The sequence below is a fragment of the Pteronotus mesoamericanus genome, unplaced genomic scaffold (genome assembly GCF_021234165.1).
Source record: "Pteronotus mesoamericanus isolate MK-2021 breed Mesoamerican mustached bat unplaced genomic scaffold, CSHL_Meso_final contig_94, whole genome shotgun sequence".
NCBI classification, from domain to species: Eukaryota; Metazoa; Chordata; class Mammalia; order Chiroptera; family Mormoopidae; genus Pteronotus; species Pteronotus mesoamericanus.
In genome coordinates, this window is record NW_026555285.1 from 5200919 (window position 1) to 5227035 (window position 26117).

Sequence of the window (26117 nt, forward strand, 5' to 3'; positions counted from 1 at the left end):
CTGAGACAGAGAGCTGAACAAACTGGCCAAGTCATTTACAGCCAGATACAGAAGGTCACCTCCCTCGAGATAACATCCAGGCCTCAGTTGTATTTCAGTTCCAGGTCCAGAAAAGCAGGAAAACCAAGTGGGGTGGTGCCAGGACCATCTGCAATGGCACGGACCAATCAGTAGAGAACACGACCCTGAAAGACTGCCCTTGGAAAACTGATGAATGTTTTGTTGAAACCCTTGCCTGAGAGCTCCCCTAAGATTCCCACCTGCAACAGAGAGATAAAGGTCCCCTCGCAAGTGTTCTTCCTCTTGGGGGCATGCCTGTGCCTTTCCCTTCCCTCTCTTCTCCCCCCACAGGCCCCTGTCTCCTAAGCTCTAAGGGACCCACGAGACTTGCAACCAGGGGAGCAATTGTCAGTGGCAGTTTGCCCTGGGCTCACCTCCAGAACCTGTCTTCAAGCCCCGCTTTTCTCTGACTTTTCAGTGAGCTGAAGCAGCCCCGCCTTGGCTCATTTCTTTCCTGCATTTTTTAGAGAACCAAAGCAGCCCAGCCTAACCTCTCCTGTTGCCTCTTCTCTGCTAAGCTCTTCCTTGTTTCACTCTTCCCCAGCTTTAATAAACACGCCCTCAACATCACCTGGGCTCAAACTGTGAAGTCTTTCCTGAACAAAGTAAAGAACCTGCACACTACAAGCCAGCCTGAGGCAGACCCGCTTCAGGACCAGGTCCCCTGTCTAGTAATATCCTTATGTAGTGGGAGGGGCAGAGAGCTCTTTGGTCTTTCTTGTAAGGGCACTAATCCCATTCATGAAGGTCCACCCTCATAATCTGATCACCTCCCCAAAGCCCACCTCCTAATGCTGTCACATTGGGGGTTAGGATTTCAGCATAAGAATTTGAGGGGACCACAAACATTCAGTCCATGACAGGTATTACATAGATTAAAATATTTTGTATATTGAAATATTATGCAGCCATAAGAATGAAGCACTCTATATGTACTGCTATGAAAAATCACCAAAAATCTATTTTTATGTGAAAAAGTAAAGTGCAGAATAGTGTGTTTAGGGGGGAAAAAAAGTTTTTTGCTAGTCTATGCATAGAATGTCTCTAGAGAGATACATAGGGATAGAAAATTTCTGGATGGAAACTCAGCGCTCCAGAAAGGAGAATTTTCACTATGTACCTTTTGTAATTTTTGAATCACATGGCCATATTATCTGCTCGACAAGTGAATTCAATATTTTAACTGTCAAACCCCACATCACACCCACTGAATCAGAACGTCTAGCATTTTAAAAGTCCCTCTGGGGATTCTGCCACCTACGGGAGGTGAGGAATCGCAATTGTAGCAGGAACCATAGGCAGAAAATGACTTACTTTATTAGATAAGTGAATAGTAGATAGCTAAGAAAGCTGGTATGCAGTTGCTTCTCTGTTGCTAGAACAAAATATAAAGCTCCAGAGTGGAAAGGAGTCTCAAAAGTCAACGAAGGATCCCACTCAGTGCTCAGCACCGCCAACCCGCATCCCTCTTGACCACGGCGCCCTGAGTGCTGCAGTTCTCCACATGTGACAGGACCTCATTTCCCACCTGCTACCTTAACGCACCCTGACCCTAACTCCCCCCCACCCCCCACACACATTTTTTTGGTAACAATACCACACAGGTGATTCATATTGAGCTTCCTACCAGCTAAAATTTCTGAGTCTTCCTTCATGACTGCTGTTGCAAACCAGCTCGGCAGCTGGGTTTGGAACTCATGCACAGGAACTTACACTGGGATACATTTTCTCACTGCACACCAGATATTTCACCATCTGAGCTGTGCTGGACATGTTTTCACTCTCAATTATTTTTCTTTTTTGAAGTCCATTTTAGATGTGCTAAAACAAATGAAAGATGCTACCATTTCACGTCAATTTGGCAAAGATAAGAAAAAAGTCATTATTTCAATTTCTGGAAGAAAGCATGCAGAATGAGTGACATTTGAAAAATCTGGGTTATAATTAAAGCCCCACCACTTAGTGGCTGTGAGAACTTGAGAACTGTAGCATTTTACGTTCTCTAAGCTTCATCCAGAAAGCAGATACTAATAGTTCCCTTGTTGGCTGATTCAGTAAATGGAGGTTATGATAGGAGTCATCTTTGCTCTCTTTACAATGAGAAATTCTTAAAATACTGGTCTCTACTGTGAATCAGGTGTTAAATACAGGATGTCTGTTTGCATTCTCTGACTTTTGTGTAGCTCTGAGAAAATGTTTCAAGAATACCTTTAACACCTGGGGTGCACATGTACAGAGGAAAGACCATGTGAAGACACAGTAAGAAAGTGGCCATCCGTAAGCCAAGGAGAGAGGCCTCAGAAGGAACCAACCCGGCCGATAACTTGATCTTGGGCTTTCAGCCTCCAGAACTGTGAGAAATAAATTTCTGTTGTTTAAGCCAAAAAGAAAAAAAAAAAAGAATATATTTAGTCCTTGTGCTTTACCTAGTCCCTGGTTGCTGTCCTCACACCCTGTCTTCACTCAGAATCTCCTTGGCATCACACACTTAGCTGTTTGATAGATGGCTGGCAATAGGGGTCTGTGGGGTAAAGCTTAAGTGTGGAGCCCTGAGTCCTAGCTCCAGTGCTGGCCCCGACCCCCGACATCACAGAGCCCTCATCCAAAATGAGATAATTAAACTGGATGACTCCTAGTTTAACCTCTAAGTCCTTTCCATCTTCTATAAATTTATGTGTACTGAGCCTTTAAAGCCTTTGTTTCTTTATTAAAACTCATTTGAGCGACTCCAAGGGTCCTGTTCAGAGCTAACGAGTGGTTAAAATGGGAGAACCTGACACCTTTCTGTGCCATGGGATCCTTTTCTCTCTGTGCTCACATTCTTTCAAAAACAGAATATTGAAAATGCAGAGTTGCTCCCAGCCGTGTAAGCTGGTATCTTTTTTTCTTCACCCATTTCTAGAAGAAATGCTTCAAAGATGGAAGAAAGGCCCATGTATGTTGTGGCACCTGTCCCTGACCACAGTGCCACAACACTTTCAACAAGCACCAGTCTGGGAGGAGGATGGACAAACATGTGCCCAAGGACATGATGGGGAATGAATACCTATGTGGGTGGAAAATGCTAAAGACATCCACAGCAATGAATACTGATGTGCTCTCCTTTCTGAGGATCTGATATCTAAGAAGATTCAGACTTCAGTGCTACAGGAATAGGAATTTATGATACAGAAAAGGGAGGATCCTAACTGCCACCAGGGCTCTCAGGTGTTGACATGACTACTTGCTAACTAGATTTTATGGAATGAATAACATGGCAAAGAATGGATATCATTTTGTTTTGTTTTTAAGATTTTTTTAAATTTATTTTTAGAGAGAAGGGGAGGGAGGGAGAAAGAGAGGGAGAGTAACATGAATGTGTGGTTGCCTCTTGCACTCCCCCTACTGGGACCTGGCCCGCAACCCAGGCTTGTGCCCTGACTGGGAGTCAAACCAGCAACCCTTTAGTTTGCAGGCCAGCACTTAATCCACTGAGCCACACCAGCCAGGGCCAGATATCATTTTGGAATGCTTTTCAGGTTTTCCTTCACAGAGGCGAGAGGCTGTATGACAGCATGAGATGGCAGCTGAGGTCTTTTAGCCTTGGAACTTGATGGATTCTCTAGAGGACTGACTCATTATATGGTTGCAGGATGCTGTTTTCCTTTTCTTTATGCTTGGACCCTTTTTCTATATTCTCACTTCACTGTCCTGGTATTCTTGGATCCTGCCTCCCTCCCTGTGAGATTCTGGTTCTAAATGAAGTTAAAAACTAGACCAACCTCATTAATAATTATCACAGCAGATTTAAAAAAAAAATAGTCTTCCTTAATGAGCAAAGATGACTCCAAACTTCAATATGGCTGGGTTGAAAATGCTTTGGAGTTGGGATAGGTGGTAAACTAATTGAGTGAAGGCCCCAATGTCCTACCTGTACCCCTGACTTTTGTAATGTGGCTTTGTAGCTCTTCCCAACAAGAGGTGAAATCTATTGTCCTCCCCTCCACTACCATTCTGTGACTTGCTTTAACCATGAGAATATGACAAAAGTGTCTGTGTGATAGTTCCAAATTTAGGCATCAAGAGACCTTGAGCATTTCTTCGTCTCTGGGAGCACTGCCTCCATGAGGAGAACAATTCTGGGCTGGCTGCTGCTGGAAGGTGAGAGACCAAGTGCCAAGTAGATGAGTCATTGTGGCTGAGGTCATCCTAGAGCAGCCGGCTGACCTACCAGCTGACAGTGGATGCATGAGAAAGCCTGGGGAGAATGAAACACTACCAAACACCCAGCTAAATTCAGCTTAAATTGCTGATACACAAAATCTTAAGCTAAGCAAATGGTTAACTTTGGGGTAGTTTACTATGCAGACTCATATTTGTAGTAGTTAACTGTTTCAGGAGAAATAAAGGAATGGTTCTGATAATTAGAACTACAGGTGACCTTGAACAACATAGGTTTGAACTGTGCAGTTCTACTTTTATGTGGATTTTTTCAATAAATAAGTATAGTACTGTAAGTATATTTTCTCTTATGATTTTCTTAACATTTTCTTTTCTCTAGCTTAATGTATTGTAGGAATATAGTATGTAATACATAAAACATAACACATGTTAATCAACTGTTAAAAGTTATTGGTAAGGCTTCTGATCAACAGTAGGCTATTAATAGTTAAGCTTTGGGGAGTTAAAAGTTATATGTGGATTATTGACTGCATTGGGGTCAGCACTCCTAACCCCCATGTTGTTCAAGTGTCAATTGTACAATGACTCCATTTATATCACTAGCCAAGTCTTCTCCCTTGACCTGCAGACCCATATATCTAACCACCTAACATCTCCATGACCATCTTTAAGTCTCTGCTCAAAGCTCTTGTCAGAATTGCCAGGCATGGTGGCACACACCTGTAGTCCCAGCTACTTGGAAGGCTGAGGGAGGATCACATGAGTCCAGGAGTTCTGAGCTGTAGTGCGCTATGCCAACTGGGTGTCCGCACTAAGTTTGGCATCAATATGGTGACCTGCTGGGAGTGGGGGGCCACCGGGTTGCCTAAGGAGGGGTGAACCGACCCAGGTCAGAAAAGATCACCTTGTCAGAATCAGAAAGGTCTTCCCTGACCATCACTTTTAAACCTTCACCTTCAATCTGGTATGCCCAACTCCTGTCTTTGCTTTATTTATTTTTCTCACAGTGCTTGTCACCGTCCAATATACTATGCTTATTTATCATCTGTCTCCACTTAAAACCCATGCAAGCTCCAAGAGGGCTTGGCTTTGCCTTGCTCAGTTTGCGTTACCTCACTGCTATGTCCTGAGTGTTCACAGAAGTGCCTGGCACTTAGGCAGTAGATGCTCACTGCATATTTACACAGGATTAAAAGAATGATGGAAGATACTACACATACTATGCTGAGAGTGGCCTGAATATGCTTCTTTAAAAAAAAAAAAAAAAGCCCTGGGTAAGTGCTGGCCTGTGAACCAAAAGGTCACTGGTTCAATTCCCATTCAGGGCACATGCCTGGGTTGTAGGCTAGATCCCCAATTGGGGGCATGCAAGAGGTAACCAATCGATTCTTCTCTCACATATTGATGCTTCTCTCCCTCTCTTTCTCCCTCCCACTTTTTCTAAGAAATAAAATCATTTAAAAAATAATATTTTATATTGTAGCTTAAAATGTTGAATTTAATGATTATATCACACACACACACATGCCAGTCCCTTGCCCTACCCCATTCCTCCCAGGCTATTCCTATCTCTGGTGTTATCACTTGCTTCTTACTTATTGTATCTTCTTTTTTTAAATCTTTATTTCTAAATAACTTGCATCAACAACTTTTTCTTTTTTTTTTTAAGATTTTATTTATTCATTTTTAGAGAGAGGGAAAGGAAAGGAGAGAGGGAGGGAAACATCGATGTGTGGTTGCCTCTCACACGCTCCCAGCTGGGGACTTGGCCCACTACCCAGGCATATGTCCTGACTGGGAATTGAACCAGCAACCTTTTGGTTTGCAGGCTAGCATTCAATCCCCTGAGCCACACCAGCCAGAGCTATTTCTTTTTTCTTCAATTTCAGAGCTTAGATAGTATCTTTTGACTTTCTCTATGGAAGATGAAGATTTGGCTTTCTTGCTGTCCCTGACTCCCATCTCTTCTCTCCCCCGAGTCCTATCAATTCTCCTTCTCCATCCACCCATACAGTTATCTCACAGTTTAGTTAAATTAGTAATCATGATCTGACTATGTATTTTTCTGAATTAAACCATATAGTACATTTTTTAAAATTATAATTAATATTTGATTATTTCTGGAGTTAACAAGTTTTATTCTCTCTACTGCTTAGTTTTTTTATATACTCACCACTAATCCATCCCCTAAGCTTTCTGCAAGGAATATAAATTTCCTCCCAGAACTTGAACTTACTAGACCCACTTTTCTTTCTTGGAGACCTCCCTCGTGGAGCCCTTTGCCATCCTCCTCCAGTCTGACCTAGTGTCCATACCTGCTGCTTTCTGATTATGTGGAGACTCCTTCCCCGCAGCCTGGGATTTCCTTCACTACCCACCTAATCTCATGTTTTCTCTTTCCTTCTTGATGAAGCAGCTCTCTCATAGCTTATTGAGAGGTTAATTTTTATCTTGAGACTTTGCTTGTATAAACTATCCTTATTCTCCTCTCACACCTGATTTATAATTTGGCTAAGTATTGACTTCTAGAGTACAAATAACTATCTGTCCAAAAAGCCATTGCCTTCTAGTTTCCAGTATTGCTTTTGAGAAGTCTGCTGTTCTGATTTTCAATTCTTTGCATGTGATTTGTTTTTTTCCCTTTCTGAAAGTTTTTAGGATCTTCTCTTTGTTGGTTATGTTCTTGAAATTTCATAATGTTCTTCTTTGGTATGTGTTTTTTTTTTAAATATCCTGGGAGACACATGGACAGTCATTTCAACTTGGAACCATACATTTCACTTCTTGAAAATTTTCTTGAAAATTTTTTTCCTTTGTTATTTTCCTTCCATCTTCTTAGTCCTTACTTTCTGGATATCCCATTAGTCAGATGGTAGGTTCCCTGAGGTGGTTCTTGAAGATGATTTTCAGCATAATCTGGATATCACACAGCTATCAGTTCCCTGAAGGAAGCCAGTTTATGTACAAGGTGTCAGGAGACTGAGGCGTGACGGCAGCCCACATTACTTCTCTCCTTCTGTTTCATGACTTAAATGTGAGGAGATCACCTTGTTAGCATGTGGTTATGTAACCAAGCAGATAGGGGACCATTTATGTTGTGCCTTGGTGCATGACCCAATGTGTTGCAGCCTCTAGTTTGGACAGGTCCACTCGGGGCTCAGGTAGACAGAAGATGTGTGGAGCTTTGGGGATGCTTGATATGCCTTTATTCGGGAGAGTCACAGTCCAGGGAAATCACACAGGCCACAAAGCCTATGTCCGCGCCACACACAGGTCACGAGCCCGTGTGGAGGGAGTCACACAGGCCATGAGCCTGTGTCCAAGTTGGCACCCTGACTCCGCACCCTCTCCAAAGCTCCTATCCCTTTTATACTAGCCCCAAACAAAGCAGGGCAGTCAAGCCAAAAATGTGAAGTAACTACCGTGAGCTGCGCATGCAATCCTACTCAAGGCTACAGGGCAGTTTATCGCACCCAGGGCTCAAGGCTGTGAGACCTGGGCAACAGCCTTGGGAACACTGCTTTATCAGACTCCTCGAAGGTAGTGAGGAGTTGCTGTCTCCAGTTACCAATGCATCTAGGTGAGGGAGCCAGACCACCTCCATGTACCCTACACCCAACAACCAGTATGGGAAGGGACAGGTCTTTATTTACACAATATGCCAACCTTGGGGGACCACAGAGCATTTATGCTTGGAGCCCTCCTTTCCCACAAAACCTGGCACTTCCCTTGTTCCCCAAAAGGCCATAAGCCAAAGCAAACCCAATAGTTCCCCATATTCTTATCTTAAGCTAGCTGCGTAAATGGTTCTCCAGTCTCTCTGGAAGGTACCAAAGTCTCCATCCTCATGCAGCAGCTCTCTCCTTCAGGATCTTGGGTACATTGTCATCAGCTGCCATGCAATTGTCCAAGAAAGCATGTGCCATGGTGTACTAGGTCATGGTGAAGTTCAGGAAAGACATAAGTCCCGAGAGTCCAGATAGAGTTCAGGTTTGCAAGGCAAGAGATCAGCGTCTTGCAAGGGAGAATCTTTGGAGTCAGCTAGAGCAGGCATGATCAGAGCAATGACATGTCTCCTCCTTTACTACACCAGGCCTCATGGCCAGATCCTGACTACAAACTACATAGCTGCTTGCTTACTTCTCCCTCGGCACATGGCTGCTACATCATTCTTCCCTACTGGCTCTTCTACTTCCTTCAAAGGCCCATGGCCAAGTTCCCTCATGGATGGCCACCCTTAGTTTAAATCCTGACCCAGAACTTCCTGCATGACCTCATCTCTGACTCTTCTCACAATGAGCTGCACTTGCCAGTTATCCTGTATTGTTTACATTCTCTTGGCTACCTCAGACAGGGCAAGAGTTCTCAGTGATCCAGAGCAACCCACATCCCCTGGCTACATTACAAGTCAGGATATACTGTTAAAGTCACACCCACCTTGCCCCAGCCATTATGATAGCAGCACAGCTATTAACACAGCTATTAAACTAGATACCAAGTTGTCATTGTAATGTAAAGTATCTTAATAATGTCATCGCTCTCCCTCATCCCCCAACCGAGGTTTGTGGGGATTTTCTCCTATTTTCCCAGGGGCACACCTCACCCTGTACCCCATTACGGCTATGTGTCAAAGGTCTGTGGGTTACCTTGGGGAAAATTGTGATAAGAGTATACAGAGAAGCTTCTGGGCTTAGGGACTATCAGAATACCTTCCTCATATCTGTACTATGTTTTGTAGATTAAAATGCATTTTTACATAATTTGTTTCATTTAACGTGGCTTAACAATCTCCAAGGAGGTTATTTGGCTGTTCTCATGGAGCAGTGAGACTGGACCCAGGCAGACTGGGGTAACTGTATCAGAATTCACCTGTCCTCAAGAAGATAATCTGCTCCCTACATTAAAATGACCTTAAAAAAAAAATCAATGAAGGAGACGTTTCTGGTCAAGATGGCAGCATAGGCAAGACAAAGAGGTTTGCCTCTTTGTACAACCACATCAAAATGACAACTAAAATGTAGAACAACCATCACTCAGAACTATCAGAAATCAAGTTGAATGGAAGTCTAACAACTTCGAATTTGTTTTAAAAAACCCACATCCATCAAGACTGGTAGGAAGGGCACAGACATGGAGCAGGCTGGTCTCTTACTCATGTGTGGCGGATAAAATTTTGAGAGGGATATCTCAGGAGCAAGGAGACCCAGCCCCACACTGGCCCCCCAGCCCAGGGGTCCAGTACCAGGAAGATAAGTCCCCACAATTTCTGGCCACAAAAGCCAGTGGGTATTGAGTCGGTGGGAAAAACTTCTGGAGCCCCAAACAGTTCCTTTTAAAGAACCCATACATGGACTCACCTACTCAGACTCACTCCCTCTGAATTCCAACCCTGGAGTGGCAACTTGAAGGACACCGGTGGCATACTGGGAGAGGCTGAAGTGTCTGGCATAGGGGCAAGCAGAAGCTATCATCCTTTTTCTGAGCCCGCCCTCCCCCATCCCCTGCCCCCCACAGAGCCATGGAGCTGGCAGGCTGTTGCCATATTTGAGATTCCATCAACCTGGCTAAAACTGTTTGACCCACCTTGGAGATCCCCAGAGACTCTGCCCCACCTAACTTACAGGCTCACCCAAGCTGCTTTTCCATATAAATGTCTGATCTTAGTGAATGCCTCGCAATTTCCTAAATCCTATCAAACAAGCAAAGCTGGCCTCAGTGAGCTCCAGGCTGGGCACTAGCAGCAGCCAGATTAGTTTCACAGCTTGGTTTCACCAGGGAACCACCAAGCCCAGAAAAAGTAGCAGGCATCTCAGATTGCTTTAGAGCATCTCAGATTGCTTCATGGCAGGGGGGCCATGAGCAAAACACAAGTGGGGAATGACCATGGCCTGCACCACGTAGGACACCCAGAGCCAGTGCACCCAGTGGACAGGTACAGACCACTTTAGAGCACAACCACCTTGTCCCTGCACAGCTGATCCTCAACAGAGGATGGAGGTTGGTGGTAAGTGGTCACAGCCAATACTTACAGTTGGTTGGCCTGGGTAAACCACCCCTCCCCCGCATTGATCTGCCAACAGCGACCAAGGCTAAACTACAAGAGGAAGGAGTACCCATCCCACACAAAGGGCACACCACAAGTACCCTGCTTGGGTGATAGGGGAGGCTGTGCCACTGGACCCTACAGGACACCTACTACATTAGGCCACACTACCAAGACATGGAGTCATAGCAGCTCTACATAGAAACAAACACAGAGAGGCTGCCAAAATGAGGAGACAAAGAAAAATGGCCCAAATGAAAGAACAGATCAAAACTCTAGAAAAAGAGCTAAACAAAATGAAGATAAGCAATTTACCAGATGCAGAGTTCAAAATGCTGTTTATAAAGATGCTCAAGGAACTTAGTGAGGACTTCAGCAGCATAGAAAACATCCAGTCAGAAACAAAGAATTCACTGGAGGAAATCAAGATGGCAGAGGAGTGAATAGAAATCACACTGACTTCCTCCTAGGGCCAATCTGTAATTACAACTAAATTGTGAAAAAAGCACCTGGAACAAACAACTGAATGATAGCAAGAGAGGAGCCTTATAACCTCAGACAGACAGAAGAATCAGCTTTAGCACAACCTAACTGGTAAGGAGTGCAGTAGAGACTCGAGAAGGCAGGCAGGGCACCCATGGGTGGCAGCACCAGAGGGATATTGAAGTGGCCAGTTGGATCCCCCTGAGAAGAGCAGGGTCTAAACCATAAGCAGGGATCTCCAGCCTACAGCACCAGTGCCTAAAATGTACACAGATAACAACAACCAGCTGCAAAAAGCGGCAGGGCTGCTCTCTGCCAGAGACAGGCACCTGAAAAAACAAAGAACCTTTTAAATGGCCAACACATAAATTTTTATTTGCAGCCACTTACCCTGTTCTCCTGCAAAGGAGGTGGCAGAGTGGGCTAGAGAGTCCTGAGGAGAGACTGGGGAAGGAGACTTTGGGAAGAGAACTGAGAGAGTAGCTGGTGGGATCCTGGTGCTGACTCCTCCCCCATATGGAAGCAGCCATCTGGCTCAAGCAGACCACTCCACTGAGTGGCAGCAGTGTGAGAGGACACAATATCCCCACCCCCCAGGAGGGACTCTGTCCTACCCTGTGGTACCTAAGCCTGACTGAAGAGTGTGGAATGACTAGATTAACAACTGAAGACAGCCACAGACTGTGGATTCCTGGAAGTCTTGAACAGATTGCCTAAGGTCAGGCAGAGTCAACAGCTAACATCATCAGAGGCAGATCCAGAAAGAAAAAACAGCGGTCTCCTACCATAGAAATTCACACCACAAAGTCAGGAAATCAAGACAGATCAATCTAAGAAGAAGAAATAAAAAAGAAGAATCTCACAAATAATGGGAAGACAAAAAAAAAAAAACACCCCCCAATCAAAGGGAAAGGATGACTCTCCAGAAAGAGAACTAAATAAAATAGAAGCAAGTAAACTATCAGATATTGAGTTCAAAACAATGGTTCTAAGGAAGTTTAATGAGCTCAGTGAGCTCAGAGAGAATCTACTACAAACTACAGGGAAACTATGAGGAACTTTCTGCAAACTATATCACCATGAAAAAGGACATATAAACTATCATTAAGAGACAAGAGGAAATGAAGAATACAACTTCTGAATTGAAGAACACAGTAGAAGGAATCAAAATCAAGCTAGATAAAGCAGAGAACTGAATCAGTGAGCTGGAGGACAAGGTAGAAAAAAAGCTCCCAGAAAGAGAAAGAAAATGAAAAAAGACTCAGAAAGAATGAAGAGGCATTGAGGGAAATGCAGGACAACCTGAAACATAATCATATCTGTATAATAGGGGTACCAGAAGGAGAAGAAGCAGAGCAAGGGATAGAGAGCCTGTTTGAAAAAGTAATGATGGAAAACTTCCCTCATTGGAGGAGAGAAAAAGTCACACAAGTCCAGGAAGCACAGAGGGTCCCATTCCAGAGGAACCCAATGAGGCCCACTCCAAGACACATCATCATGAAAATGCCAAATATCAAAGACAAACAGAGAATCCTAAAGGCAGCAAGGGAGAAAGAGGTAGTAACATATAAGGGAGCCCCAATACGGCTAGCAGCTGACTTCTCAACAGAACACTGCAAGCCACAAAGCAATTGCAAGAAACATTCCAAGTCATGAAAAGCAAAGGTCTGCAATCAAGACTGCTCTACCCAGCAAGACTCTCCATTAAAATGGAAGGCAAAATAAGGAGTTTCCCAGACAAAAGAAGGCTAAAAGAATACACCTCTACTAAACCATAACTGCAAGACAGGCTGAAGGAACTGGTTTAAGAAGATGAACAAAAAGAATATGTGAATACCCAATCACCAATACTTGATATTATTGGTGATAATATCAAAGTACACCAAAAAATAGTGAAAAATAATAAGTACTTTTAATACTTATTAATCTGATTGGGACAAAGATGTGTTATTTTAATTGTTACTTTATTATTTGTTGAAACAAAACCTGTTTTGTATAATTCTTGCCTATTTCTATTATTTTTAAAAAGGTTTAAATGACTTTTTGATATTCTTTATCCATTTTTTGATTAAATGTTTGTAGAACTTTTTTCCTGGAAAAAATAAAATAAAATAAAACTATTAACCCCTTTTTAAAGATGTGTTGCAAATACTTTCCTATTCCATTACTTGTCCTTTAACTTCTTTTATATGTGTATTACTGTATAAGTCTTAAATGTTTAATATAGTCATATTGTCAGTATTTTACTTTGTAGCTTCTGGGTTTGAATATTTTACTTCAGGGTAAGAAAAATGTTATTTTATACTTTCTCTGAAAACTCCTTAGATTTTACATATTGATTTTTAACTCACCTGAGTATTTGTTGTATGATATGTAAAATAGGGCTCTCTATTTGTTTTCTTTCAAGTAATAGTGGTCCATGCACCTTATTTGTTTAATAAGCCTTATTTTCCCCATTGATTTGAAATATCAACTTAATCATTTATTACATTGTTAGACAGATATACACATTTGTTTCTAGAATGCTCATTTTATTTCATTGATCTACTTGATTATTTCTCTGCTGGTGCAATGTTGTTTTAATTGCTGACACTTTGTAATAGACTTAAATTTTTAAATATTTTATAATGGATTTTGACATTTAAAAAAATAAATAAAGCCAATCTGCATTAAAAAAAAAGAAAGAAAGAAGGAACTCCTACCTTTTGCGGCAACATGGATGGAACTGGAGAATATTATGCTAAGTGAAATAAGATAGTCAGTGAAAGACAAATACCATATGATCTCACCTATAAGTGGAATCTGTTCAACAAAATAAACTAATGAACAAAAGAAATCACAGACATGGAAACATGGAGTAGACTGCAAGTGACTAGAGGGGATGGGGAAGGAAGACAATGGTGGAAATAAGGGGAAGAGACTAGACAAATAACATGTATGAATGACCCACGGACATTGACAACAGCTGGGAATTGACTGTGGGAGCGGGGGTGGGGATAAGCAGAGGAGGGCAAAGGGGGAAAAACTGAGAGAACTGTAATAGAATAAACATGACTTAAAAAAAAACACACAAAGAATTCAGTAATTGAAATAAAGAACAATTTATAGGGAAGCAACAGTAGAGTGGATGAAGCTGAGATTCAAATCAATAATTTGGAATATAAGGGAAAAAAAACTACCAATCAGAACAAGGAGAAGAAAAAGGAATAAAAAAAAATTAGCCTTGTATAAGTAGCCTTCAGGACAGCTTCAAGAGGTCCAACATTCATGTCATCAGGGTGCTAGAAGGAGAAGAGGAAGGGCAAGAAATTTGGAAATCTATTTGAAAAAATAGTGAAAAAAAAACTTCCTGAATTTGGTGAAAGAAGTAGATATGCAAGTCCAGGAAGCAGAGAGAGTCCCAAACAAGTTGGATCCAAAGAGGGCCACACCAAGATACAGCATATTTAAAATGCTAAAGGGTTAAAGATAAAGAAAGAATCTTACAAGCAGCAAGAGGAAAGCAGAGAGTGACTTACAAAAGAGTTGCCATAAGACTGTCAGATGATTTCTCGAAAGAAACTTTGTGAGCAAGAAAGGACTGGCAAGAAGTACTCAAAATGATGAAAAGCAAGGACCTACAACCAAGATTACTCTACCTAGCAAAGCTATTATTTAGAATGGAAGGGCAGATAAAATGCTTCCCAGACAAGGTAAAACTAAAGGAGTTCATCATCACCAAGCCATTATTATATGAAATATTAATGGTATTTAAAAAAAGGAAGAAGATCAAAACTATGAACATTAAAATGACAACAAACTCACAACTGTCAACAACTGAATCTAAAAAATAAAAACAAAAACAAACACAAACTAAGCAAACAACCAGAACAGGAACAGAATCATAGGCATGAGTATCATTTGGAGGGTTATATAGCAGGGGTGGGAAGGGGGAGAAAGGGGGAAATGATGCAGGGATCAAGAAGCGCAATGGGTAGGAACAAAATAGACAGGGGGATGTTAAGAATAGTATATGAAAGAGAGAAGCCAAAGAACTTACATGCATGGCCCACAGACATGAAGGGGACTGCTGGAGGAAACAGCTGTCTCAGGTGGAGGGAGGCAAAAGGAAAAAAACTGGGACAACTGTAACAGTGTAGTCCATAAAATATGCTCAAAATTAGAAAAAAACAAATAAATTGTCTTTTTGCCTTGAGACTTTGTATCATACTTCTTGGTTGTTCTGTACTGCCACAATAGGCTGGGTGTTGCTGTGCAAGGCAGTAAGGCCCAGAAGGAGGGTGTGTGCTACTATATAACAACACAGTGCATTGCTTTGCATGAAGCCCAAATCCTGTGATGAGAGAAAAGATCCAAGATGTCCTAAATTAAATTACAGCAGGCCACAGGGAGGAAGGAAGAGACTAGAGTGGTTAATCAGTTAACAGCTGCAGGCCAAAAATCAACAAAGACTGCTTATGTTCCTGAATATATGTTAAAACTCTGAATTGACTTCAGAGGTGGCTATTTCCTCAGTTATCTAGAGAGAAGAGCCAACTACCAGATGCGAAAGCATCCTGCTTAAGCTTGAGCTTTTCAGACTATTTCCAATAACCAATCCAAAAGAGCAAATACTTCTTCCTTACAGACTACGCATCTATCCCAGAACTAGGCCTGCTTCAGTACCTCCCACCCGCTTTTTCTAGAGCCAATGTAAATTCTTTCAAAACAACTTATATCTTTCTTCCCCATACTCATGGTATAAAAGAGCCTTGTCAATCCCAGGATGGCAGGCATATCTGTGTTCTCCTTATAGCCCTGCTGCTGGTGGTTTAGACTAAACAGCTCAGGACCTGGTTCTTTGTGGCTACCACTTGGCTCAATAAACCATTTCTTTTAGAAAAGCATGTGGCCATTAAGGTTTTTAACACCTGTCACTTACCCCATTTGGGAGTTATTACACAGTGACATTTCACTGCTGTGTCTTGTAACAACAGACTTTCCTTTTCCTTCTTAGATTTATTTAAAATATTTCCCTTATGAATAAATAACTTAAACATTCTGAAAGTAGCTATTGCCTTCCAGGTTATAGCAGAAGCTTAGCATAAGAAGAAGAATCCTTCAATCCCCCCTCCCCACATGATTTTGTCCTTCATTTATTTAATAGCAGCATAGACTTTAATCTAAATATAGTACAAGATTCTGGGAGGCCTGCAGGAGTCTTAAATCAATAGTGCTGTCATTAAATCACCACTTTTAATCCTGCTTACCCTGACTGCTCACAGTCCTTCCATATTTCTACTCCTTGAGCAAACCTTAAGTTTCTCAATAGCCAACTTTTAAGTAGCTCTCTCACTCTTTTCCCCAATGATCTAACAACCTACTCTATCAGAGGAAAATCTTGCTTTCCGTTGCTCTGATTCTAGTCCAGTGATGCCCAAACTACCTGTGGTAGAGGGTTGATTTTCTTTAAATTTCCAATCTGTTTGTGGACTGGTAACTCTCATAAAATACAATAAACATGATTACTAGAAAAGTGAATTACAAAATCTAAAGGAAAACACTCCTATGTTTCCTCTATTCTCATTCTTTTCCTTCACTTCTGACAGTTTTGGTCACCAAATGAGTGTAGGTTTTCTACTCACCAAGCAATTCTCTGACACCAGATGTGTATCCTACAATTCAACTTAATTTTGACACCATCCACCTGGAGATAGTGTCAGATCGCACAGGTTGAGTGCTCAGTCCTGCAAGACTGCACCCCCTTCAGATGCCAGTCCAGGTTGCCCATGCTTCTGACCAACCGACTCAAAATCAGAGGTTCCCACCACCCACTCTGATTTGATGTATTTGCTAGAGTAGCTCACAGACCTTAGGAAAACATTTTGAGGCAGGTTAATAAGAAACTAAGAAAATTCCTTGGCACTGTGAAATGAGGAAACGGAAACAAATGGTTGAAAAAAAAAAAATGGCCAGAATGGCTGAGCAATTAGCAACCAGCTGATAAATCACAAGACCCTCTCCTCCCTAGCCAAAGATATCTAAGAGCAGATGATTTAAGTCACTACAGTGAGGGAGATAGATAACAAAAAATCCAATTATAGCCAGACTAATCTAAGGGTAAAACTAACCAGAAAATGACCTCAGGCCACAATATATTCTCATTTTAATACATCAGCACACTAAACAACATACTCAGAAATTTAATGAATATTCTATTGAAACCCTCCCTTGGGAGGCCCTCACCAGGTAGCTCTGCGGGTTAGAGCATTATCTTGATACACCCAAGTTTGAGGGTTCAATCCCCAGTAAGGGCACATATAAGAATCAACCAATGAATGCATAAATAAGTGGAAGAACAAATCGATGTTTCTTTCTCTCCCTTCCTCTGTCTCACTGTCAAAAAAAAAAAAAAAGAAAGAAAGAAAAATCAATCAATAAAAAAGTATCTTTAAAAAAAAGTACTATTCCCCTACATTCTTGCCTGTAGAAAATAGGTAAAAACCTCAAGATGAAGGATACCAGCTTGCTCTCTTCTTCAAACATGCCAAAGCCCCCTACCTCAGGTGCCAGTACTTTGCTTCTATCCTAAGCTGTAAGGGTCCTAAGGAGACTTGCACCCAGAGAGCAATGCGCAGCAGCAGCTCCTCCTAGTCTTACCTCCTAATTTTATCTCCAGGAGCCCTTTCTTTGCCTCATTGTTCCAAGCTTTAATAAACTTACTCTCAATTTTACCTGGACTCATGTCTTGAAATTTTTCCAGCATGAGTCAAGAACCTGGAGGTCGCCTGACACATGAAATGTCCCCATCTGAGTCGAGACAGGACCAGCCCTTGGCGTGGAGGTGGTCTGGTGCCATTTTTACCTACTAGATTACTAGATTGTTATAAAAGATATTATTCTGTTGGCAGCCAAATGAAAGAGATATATAGGGCAAGGTATGTGGGAAGGGGTGCTGAGCTTCCATGCCCACTCCGGCATGCCACCTAGTATGTAGATTTGTTTACTAACCTTTCAAATCCCCATCCTTTTGGGTTTTTTGTTTTTTTTTCCCCTTCAAGGCTTCATTAAATAGGCATGATTAACTGCATCATTGGCCATTGGTGACTGAATTCAGTCTTCAGCCCTTCTTCCTTCCCCAGTGGTCTAGGGTGGTAGGCTGAAAGTTCCAAACCTCTAGTCTAGTGTTTTTTCCTCCTCTCCAACCAGTTCCTATCATAGGAAGCTTTCCAAAAGTCACTTTATTAGCATAAACACAGGTGTGGTTGAAAGGGACCTGTTATGCATTAAAAAGCACACACTTCACCTTTATCTCTGGAGATATTTTTCAGAAACTGTGAACAAAAGATGCCCCTATTGCCCTTAACATTTAGGAAAGAAATTACAAAAGTTTAAGGAGCTATGTGCTGGGAACCAAGGCTAAAGAGCAAAAAATGTATTTCTTGTTATAAAACACAATATTACAGAAAAAAAATACAAAAACATACAAAATATAGTTTTAAACTTTTTTATTATTAAATGTTTAGGTTATCAGATTTTATTTTTATGTACAAGAAACATAAAATTATTGTGTCAAATGCCTTAAAAAGTTTCTAAACACTCTCAATTCTGCCCCAGACTGTGGACCATATACTGAGTAACTATGCTCCGGTCAAATTCTGAATCTTACAACCCAATCATTTCACCCCATTTAATAAACTTGCAAAATTCTTTGGCCTGCCTTTCAAAATCTGCCTGCCCCAATGTTTTTATCAAATTTTATTAAGGTATAATTTATATTCAACTAACTACCTACATTTAAAGTGTGTAAGAGAAACTAGGTCCTATAAAACTTAGATTTATCTTCAGAATATATCCAGGTGATGACCACTTCACACTGCCTCCAGAGCCAGCACTGGGGGCAAGCTACTGTCATCTTTCCCCTAAACTATCTAGGGGCTAACTGTTTGCCTTGTGTCTTATCTTCTTCATTCGGTAGGTAAAAATGTAGGTAAAGGTAAGTAGCCTTTAAAAATCTAAGTCTCATCCTGTTACTCCTCTAGCCCACCCTCCAACAACTTTGCGTCTCACTGAGACTAGAATCCCAAGGTCTTGGTCTTTCTTTGTCCTAGAAGGCCCTATGTGACCTGATTCCTCCCTTTTGATTTTTATTTCCAGAATCTTCCCTCTCACTCACTCAGATCGAGTTGTCCCTTGAACATCTCACACACACTCCAGGCTTTCTGTTTGCTTTCCCAGATTTCCGTATTGTTTACACTTCCATTTCTTATGGGCTCCATTCTCCTATTAGAGAGGCCTTTCCTCACTAACCATCTAACATAGTAATCCCATCACTCTCTATCCCTTATCCTGCTTGATATAATTATTATTTTTTAAAAAGATTCTATTTATTTTTATTTTTAGAGAGAGGGGAGGGAGGGGGAAAGAAAGGGAGAGAAACATCAATGTGTGGTTGCTGGGGACCTGGCCTGCAACCCAGGCATGTGCCCTGACTGGGAATTGAACCAGTGACCCTTTAATTCCCAGGCTGGGGCTCAATCCACTGAAAAACACCAGCCAGGCCTGATGTAATTACTTTGAACACACTCAAAAACAGTCTAGAGGTTTTGGCTAGAAATAAATGATAAAGATTTATTCAAGGGTCTTAGAGCTTACAAACCAAAAACATAATGGGTGGAAACCCAGAAGTGGTCCAGAAAAGAAAAAGTTAAGAGTACTTATAGTAACAAACTATAAAAATGAGTGCTTAATGTACAGTCTGAAGATTCCTTATAGTAAAAAGTACATTCTTAAGAATAATCAGATCTTCATTCTCTCTCTTTATTGCTTTTAGAGATAAAGGAAGAAAGAGAAGAAAACAATGTGAGAGAGAAGCACTGATTGGTTGCCTCCCATAAGTGCCGGAACCAGGTATCAACCTAGGCATGTGCCCTGACAGAGAATCAAACCCACCAACACTTTGGTCATGGGAGGACGCTCCAACCAACTGAGCTTCATGGGTCAGGGCAGATCTGCATTCTTAGTCTTAGGATTGGTCCAGGACAGTTGTCAGTCTGATGTCGTTCTGGATGATGGATGTCAGGTGGTCTGGATTTGTGAGTCCTTTGGGGGAGTCGGGGTATCAGAGAGCTATCTGGAGGCCTGATGTAGTCGTCTATCCAGGCATTGATTCAGGACTGAAAGGTTTAAGTTCCCAGGCTAGTTAGAACGAATAGAATTGTTTCCTCATGTCTCAATCTCCTTAATTTTAGTAATTAGCAGCTTGACTACAGTGACTCCATTTTATTTCTTCACTCCGTTCTTCAAGTAATACCTCCAGATGTGTTATATATTTATATGCTACTGTCTGTCCCTCTCCCTACATCCATTAGAATGTAAATTCCATGAAAACAGGGACATGGACTTTGTTTTCGTTTTAGTGTCTAGAGTATTCTCCTGGTGGACACTTCATAGTGGGCACGTAACAAGTATTTGCTAAATAAAGTATAAAACAAGAACTGAGATCAGGAAAAAATAATGTGGGCTTAAAATCTAACAAGAATGTGGACATTATGCAAAATTTACTTTGCCTAAAAAAGAGGAAATGCTAGGAAAGACCTAAAATCCATATTTCTGTAGCGCAGGTGTGCTTAAGCTCCGCCCACCCCCAACTTTTTCAACAGAGTAAAGGGCCTCACTTGCCCGCTGCTACACCCACAGCCTTTCTGGAGTGGCTTGTGGTTTGTAACAACCACCGCCGCCGCCACCTACCTGCTCCGTCCGCCACCCCCAACTGCAGGTCATGCAGGGTGTCCAACCTCCGCACTGGCCACATGCAGCTCAGGATGTCTATGAATGTGACCTAACACAAAATCATAAATTTACTTAAAACATTATGACATTTTTTTTTCCCGTGATTCCACATCACAATGTATTTCATAGGTGGCCCAAGACAACTCTTTTTCCCGCGTGGCCCTTCAGATCACCATTCAGAGCCACCACACCGCTGGGAGAGGACAGGTGTCTGCAAAAGATGGCTGGGCGCTCCTAGGAGGTGCAACAGCCAGAGACCAAGCCTGTGGTCTCTTCCTGAGGGGTCCAGGCATCCGCGGTGTGGGGCTGCCCTTCCCGCCTCTGGATCCTGCGCCGCCGCTCTGCCACCTCCGCCGGTGGCGGGGAGGAGCCGGGGCCCAGAGACCGAGCATTCCCCGGGATGAGGTCCGGCGCCTCCCCGCGTAAAAGGTGTTCCTTGGCCGAAGGCGGCCGCCGAGACTGCAGGCCCCGTGTGCGGCCCACACTGGTGGTCCCCGGGTTCGCAATTTGCTCCGCGCCACTGCTTTTAAGAAGACAAACGCTGCCCAGGAAATGCCTCCATCTTTCCAACCTCTCCTGTTGTGCCTTTTCCTAGCAGGATATACTCGAACTGTCCAAATTAAACACCCACGCACACACCCCCCGTCCCCAAGAAAACAGCTATTTATCAACGTATCCCTCTCCCCCTCCTCAATCCTCTTTCCACGGGACTATGACAAAAAGCTGCATTTCCTGATTGCAGAGCGTGGCCCGGCGCGCGGCGGCGATCGTGTAAGATCGTGGCCGGCTGCAGCCTGGGACGATGAAAGTGAATTCCCAGCAGAAGACCTCGTTTAGAGCAGGAGCAGTTCAATTGCACCGTCTCCTCCGGCCTCTCCCTCTGCGTCCACCCACGCGAGACGTCACCCAGGAGGGGCGCGGACTCCCCGCGGTTGAGTCTGGGGGATGTATAGAAGCGTCAATACGTCCATTTTGGGAGCGGTTCAGGGAAAGAAAAAGAGAAAAGGTCAGGGGCAAACAACTTTAAAGCGCATCTTTTTGGTATAGTCAAGTTTCCTTCATAACCAGGAGGACTAAGCAAACATTTTAAAAAATATTCATATTTATTTATATTTTTTTAGGTATTCATTTTTAGAGAGAGGGGAAGGGAGGGAGAAAGAGAAGGAAAGAAACCGATTGGTTACTTCTCGCCTGCGCTCCTACCCGGGTCGAACTCGCAACGCAGGCCTGCGCCCTGATAGGCAGTCAAGCCTGCGACCTCTCACTGGGCAAGACGACCTGCTCAATGGAGCCACGGTGGCCGGGGCTGAGCTGGCATTTTTATAGCCTGGTGGAGAAGAGTCCGTAAGTGGCGTGTTGCTTAGCAACATAAAGTATTAATAAAACCACTAAAGTGAAAAGTTACAATACAAAGCTCATTATTGAATGCTTGATGGCTAACTGGGGATAGAGGTAGTTTTGCTTCTCCAAATACCTTTTTAGAAAGATACCAAACATTCCTTTTGGAGTGAATGGAAATATAGTTCTTGGTACATTAAGTTCTGTCTGATTCTGCTATTAATTTAAGATGCAGGCATTCTAAGATGGTCAAAGTGATTAGTATGAGCTTACTATGAATTTATTCTTTCTGAAGATATTAACTGTATTTATATGAAGCTCTTCATACATACATCTTTAGTATCTTGTTTTGCCCTCTCTGTTCCTGCCCTTCCCAAGCCCCCAAAAAGGCAAAAGCAGGGAAGGTGCTGAGCCGGCATGGCAGGGGTGAAGGATGGGGAAGGTAACGGAGCCGGAGCCAAGAGTTAACGCCTGCAATTTCGCCAAAGGTGGCTTCTGAAACGAGCAAAAATGAAAATATAAGAGGATTCGAATCAATCATTGGTATGCTAGCTCTCAAGAAAAATTTAGCAAACTTCACAACCACTTCTCTAAGCCTCCCCAAGAGAATTAGACTAGGCTATGCTATTATTATGATATTACTAAAATTTCTACAACTAATAACCATAACCCATTCGTTGTACCACTAGGTATAGATAAATATGGGAACAAAAAAATACCTGAAAATTGTTTAAAAAAGTATGTGGGTAAAGTTTCCTCTTTGGAAATCATTCTCCCAGCTTCTATAGTATATTTATAGAAAAGGAACTTTGTACTTAAAAGTGGCCCTGGTAATGTTTGTTTGTAGTTCACTGGAAGGTCACCAGAGGGTGCCCAAGTTTGCTTCATACAAAACTACAAGTTGGCAATTCAAAAGACAGTAAGACTTGGCCAGTGCTGGTTTCAACACTTAGAGGTCTCTGCTGGACAGTTGCATGGAGAAGCAGGACTGATAACCTCCAGATCATCAGTATGAGTTGGAAGATGGCTGGGCTAATGCGCATGTTGGATGAGCGAGTCTTGACCTTGTTTTCAGTTGTGATTTGCTGCTCTTTAACTTGTCTCTTTCAACTAGTCCATCCCCCAAGAGCTCTTTATAGTGTAGGAGAATAATGACAGTTCCTGGAAAGGTATAATTAAAGCCTAATGAATATACAGGTATGAATGGGGGAATCTGTACAGCCACAGAAGAGAACAGTAAGTGAAATCACCTCTACCTAATCAAAGAAACTTTGTCACATGTTCTACAAGTTATTGGGTTGCCCAAAAAGTCCATTTAGTTTTTTCCATAAAAGAAAAGACACATTTTTTATTTTCATCAATAACTTTATTGCTTTGGATATTTGGATATTGCTATGTCAGTAATCTCTCACGTGATATAATGTTGATTGCTCTCAATTAATGTCTCAGTTTGATTGTTACAAACTTCAACTGGTCTACCTGACCAGGGGAAATCATCCAGCAAGAAATCTCCAGGACAAAACTTTGCAAACCACTTTTGACAAGTTTGATCAGTCACAGCACATTTTCTATGCACTGCACACACCTTTTTTTGCATTTCAGTTGCATTTTTACCTTTCTTGAAATAATAAAGCATAATATGCCAAAAATGTTGTATATTTTCTTCCATCTTCAATATTAAAATGGCTACACAAAAATTCACCAATTTTGATGGTTTTTTTTTAAATGCATGCTGATATGACAGCTGTCATAATACAATCTAACAAAATTGTTTCAAATGAAGTTAAAGACAGCCAAGCGCTACTATTGAGGCAGGAGACAGCATAGGAAAAACTGAGACTGCACTGTTGTTACTGGCCAGAGGCTAGCATCCTGGTTGCCAGGAAATGCCTTTTAGCACAGATAGAATGAATAGCAAACCAAAGGAAGGAGGAGGAAGGAGACATGTCTCACCCACTGACTCAGCAGTCCTGAGCCTGGTCTGATAATATTGCCAGGTGTTCCAACATCACAAGAAATACTACATTAGCAAGGAAGGAGGGAAGTCCTTGAAATTCTATGTAGCATTTCCTCTATCTGGAAAAGAAGGCCTTGAAACTGTGCTTTCATCCCAAGGCCTGAAATGCAGGAGAGGGTCTGCAGTGCCCAAAGAAGCAGCCCATGAAACAACTTTGGTTAATTGCCTACCTCTGGTCACTGTCTGCTTACAGAAAGGGCTCATAAATGACTTTGGATAACTCTCAACTTTAATTAACTGCCTCCTGTGATGTATTGGTTTTACAACAAGATGAACAAGTGGAACCTGGAGCAAGATTAGGGTTTGGGCTAACAGGCCCCCACATATACCTACATTTGGGTAGTCACATCCGCCCTGGGAACGCTAGCACCACCTGTACCTGTCAATCAAGATGGAACTTCTTCACCCCCATCCTGCCAACTATATATGTCCTCAGAACACAGGACTTTCTCTCTTGGCTCTCTGGCCCCCTGGCCTCAGGCCACCCGGCCTCTGGCCACCCAGGGGCTTGCCACCCTGGCCTTCAGCCACTCTTACTTTTGCTGCCCTGCTTTGCCCTGAACCTCTGCCTTTCAGGCCAACCCCCAACACACACACCTTAGGTAGGCCTGTTATCTTCCATGAGAAAGGATCACTAATAAATTCTGATTGCATGCTAATAGATTTGCTGATCTGTAATTCTTTATGTGTGAGTAGGAAGTACCAGGTCTCTTGTCAACACTATAATGGGATAGGTCCAGCAGAGGTCCCTGGAAAACAGGGGAACCCGTCCCCTCAACAAATCCTGCCAAAAGGCAGGAGGGGTGGGGAAGAGCACCCACAGAGCAGAAGGCACAGCATTTAAGGTATACTGCATAACAAAGCCAGATTAACAGCTCTTGCCTTCCTGAAGGGAGGGGCTGTGGAAGAAGGCTGCTGCCCAGGGCAAATTGTAGCCATGACTGTGAGAACCTGGCAGAGTGACTGATGACATAACCGGGGAGGGCCATGGCGTTGGGGAGGGGGGAGTTCATTCAGTGCCTGCGTGAGTTGTGGGGGCTGGATGCCCAAACCAGGACAAGCAGATATGTATGTGTGTCCGTGTGGTTGGTAAACTTCTGCCTTGACTAAAGATGGCAGCTGAAAGAGGGTCAAAGACACCGAGGAGCTGACAGAAATGGTGGACAGTGACTCATTGTAGGAAAAGCTGGACACTCCCACTGACTTCTTGCGCAAATGGGATTTCGGGAGGTTCTTCTCTTACAGAAAAAAGTACAGAGCCCTGGTTGGTGTGGCTTAGTAGATCGAGCACCAGCCTGCAAACCAAAGAGTCGCTGGTTTGATTCCTAGTCAGGGCATATGCTTGGGTCAGGTCCCAAGTAGTGGGTGTGCGAGAGGCAACCACACATTGATGTTTCTCTCCCTCTCTTCCCCTCTGCCTAAAAATAAATAGACAAGAAAGGAAAAGCATGGAAAAGCTGTCTCTCTTGCGTGTGCATTGGTGCTTGGTGCAGAGAAGTTACTCTCTTGCTTTGGAGTTTGGTGCAAGCTCTCTCTCTAGGCTTTTGGCATTTTGGACATTCTGGGCCTCCAGCCCCGTTCTCTCCATGGACGGGAGCACTGATAGGACCAGGAGATGCCACACCCACCAGGGGTTTGGACCCTGCAGGGGATGGGAGTCCATTCCTGGAGGCAGGGTCCATGCAGGGGTGGGTGCCTCACCAGACTCCAGCCTCTGGGACATTATGATCCAGTGCAGCACTGTAACAGGTGTGGAATGAGGTTCAGAACTTGGGTGCTCAGGAATATAAGAAAAGGACCTCAGAGTTGTCACTTGAGGAATGGGGAAGTGGGCGAAATGGTTGAGAGGTACTTTGCATATTGATAACAACTGACTAGCTTCATAGATAGGTTAAGTAGCTGTGGCAGGAGCTCAGAACCAGGGAGGTGAGGGTGACTTTAACCAGTGATGTGGCTGGGAGGCAGTTCCCTGGTGGCTGTGCCTGCACACGAGAGTAGGAAGGAGGTCCCCCTACAACCTGAAGCCATACCTGCCTGGACTAACAATGGGAGCCAAGAAAGGCAGAAAAAAACAGAGTACTGGCAAATGTAGCTGAGTGTGGGAGGATTTGGAAATGGGGTTACAGAGGAGGTGTTGTGATTTAAATTTAAACACAGGGCAGCTATGCTCTCTGACCATGTGGTTTGAAAGGGAGTAAGAGAACCGTAAGAGGCACTCCCCTCACTCCCCCCAGCCATGAGGTT